The following is a 2,639-nucleotide window of genomic DNA, read 5'->3' as shown; positions in this document are numbered from 1 at the left end:
GGTCTGTTTCTAGACTCTATTTTCCTTATACCCATACCACACTGTCTTGTGGCTGGCATGTTGAGGGAATCTAGATTATGTTGTTTACTTTTTTTTTTAGTGTTAAGTAGTATTCTAACAGACAGTTAAGTTACTGGCAGAACCCTTTGATTCTGTCACGCTTGCTTTTCTTCTTCTAATTTGAATCTGTTCCTGTGGCATATCCTTTCTGGGTCTCAGTGTGAACACTCCCTGTTCTGGGCCGGACTACCGTTATCTCCCAGCTTTGCGTGATCTCTAGAGAGCGCCACTCTGCTTGTGTGCCACCTCCCTACCCACAATGAGAAGGTACCTACGGATGAAAGCTAGAGCGGTCACAAGCTCCCCTGCTATGTTTCCCTTCTCTCAAAGATGATGGTCCTGTGCAGTTTACTGTTCAATGCCTGAAAGTATATATTCAATCCAACTTTATAGTTTTTCATGGCAGGAGGGAGAATCTAGTCTCAGTTATTTTGTAATGGCCTGAAATAGAGAAGTTGAGGCTCAGTTTTGGATATAATGCTGAGTTTCTAATATCTGTGGAACATCCAAGTAGAAATGTTCAACAGGCAATTGAGTGTGTATGGAAAGCTTGAGAGAGACTATTGGACCTGGAGATTCGAATTTTACAGTTGAAGCCAAGGGAATGGATGTGATCACCTAGCTATAATTACCTCCTTAGAATAGTTAGAGAAGGAGTAGAAGAACAGTTTTCTCTTAAAAAGCCTGAAAAGATATGGCTAAAGAAGGAGGCGAAGAGCAGGAGACATGGGTAACACGGAGACCACTGGGAATAAAGCAGTGTTCGTGTGGGGGAGTCACAGCTACGAGGAACCCAACCTTTGTTCTGTGATGCTTACCAGTCCAGAGCCTAGCTTTTCTTCAGGGCTGTCAAGGACTGAGTAAAGTCTTACTAGGTGATTGCTATAGAATAGCCTACATACCCAGGCCCTAATACTAATCTGTAGAGTTAAAGCCAGACCTGTTATGATGAAGCTCAGAATTCTTGAGACATAATCACACATCTGTGCTTCTAGCCTTCCTGGCCAGATAGCTGACAGGTATGATCATCATGCCCATAAAATGGAGAGGAAAACCAAGGCCTTGAAGAGGTTAACAACTTGATTGCAGTCTGTTGTGGAATCTGCCCTGTTTCCAACTTTAGTTTCTAGTTGTCTAGAGACTTTGTAGGGTTTCAGACTTGGAAGTTGCTCTAGGTCATCTAACACAGTCCCCTTGTGTTTTAGGTGGGGAAACGGACAGTCGTTAATGAGAGGGCTTTAGCTAGGTATAAATAACAGTAATTCAATGAAGCCATCTTGAGCAAAAAGAATTTATCACAGGAGTACAGAGCTAGCTGATAGAATTCAAAAGGCAAAGATAAAGCTCAGTTTTGAGCATAGGCTGAAGCCATGACCTGGAGTGCTACAGAGAAACTGGGATGCCCCTGGTTTCTGCCCTTTTCTCTGTTTGTTTCTGTCTCTTATTCATTCTTCTCTCAACGTAGACTAACTTCTTCTGCCCCAGCCCACGCTAACCCCCTGCAGAGAAAAATAGTTACTAGCAACTTTTCCTGAGTTTATATCTTAGGGAAGAAGCCATTCAGTCTCTTCCATTCAGGAAGGAAGTCAACCTGATTCTAGAATTGCAACTCCTATTCCCCTGGAGACCTCAGTGGCCCAGTTGGAGCCATCCAGAGTCCAACTCTTTGCTGCCAAGGGTCTGGGGTAGTATTGGTCTACAGACATAGCTACCAGGGAGCCCTGCTTCTCTAAATATGTGGGGTAAATTGTTGGGGGGGGGGCGGGAGCAGAGAGCAAGGGGGCAGATGGCTGGGCAGCCAGTAGGGTAGGTGTTTAGGATAGTAGGGTTGCATTGGTAACCAGTAGCAGAGCCAGGACCAAAACCCACAGCCTCTGATCCAGCATCAGTCTTTCCTGAGGCTGCCTTACATGGGAAAAGAGTGGTAATTATTTGATCTGGTAACAGGAGAGGCAGACAGATGGACACTCACTGCCTCAGTCTTATTCCTCTTAGTGTGACGAAATAGAGGTCCCTTCCCTGGGAGTCTAGGGAATCCAGAGCTCTAGAACTGTAACAGCCAAGGGTGGGTTCCCTCCGTACCAGTCCAAAATCTCAGTGATGAGTCGTAGAAACCCAAGTCAAACCAGCTTAAGCAAAGAAGGGTATTTATTAGAAGGTCATTAGGTACCTCATAGAACTGAAGAAAGAACCAAAGATTCCAGGGCAGCTCCAGGAATCTTGAATCAGTACCATCAGGACACATACACATGTGATCACTTTTTTTCTTTCTTTTTTTCATTTTTTATCTTTCATCTCTTCATTCTGCTTGGCTCTGGTACTACAAAGTGGGGAACATGGCTGACAGCAGTTCGGGGGTCATACCCATAGAGTGTCTGACCAAGAGAAAAGAGTCTTCCCTGCTGACTCCAGGTAGAAAAATCCCAGAGGAGAATTCTAGTTGAGAGGATGGAGTCCCATGATGGGCCTTGTGCACTTGCACACCCTTAGGGTCAGGAGAGGCAAGGAATATTTCAAGAAGGGAGAGCTATAAGCAGGGTCGGCAAAAAAACTCTTTTGTGTCTGTCTCCCAGGTGACC

The sequence above is a fragment of the Ursus maritimus genome, unplaced genomic scaffold, assembly GCF_017311325.1.
Source record: "Ursus maritimus isolate PB19 unplaced genomic scaffold, ASM1731132v1 scaffold_17, whole genome shotgun sequence".
NCBI classification, from domain to species: domain Eukaryota; kingdom Metazoa; phylum Chordata; class Mammalia; order Carnivora; family Ursidae; genus Ursus; species Ursus maritimus.
This window is presented reverse-complemented; position numbering follows the sequence as displayed.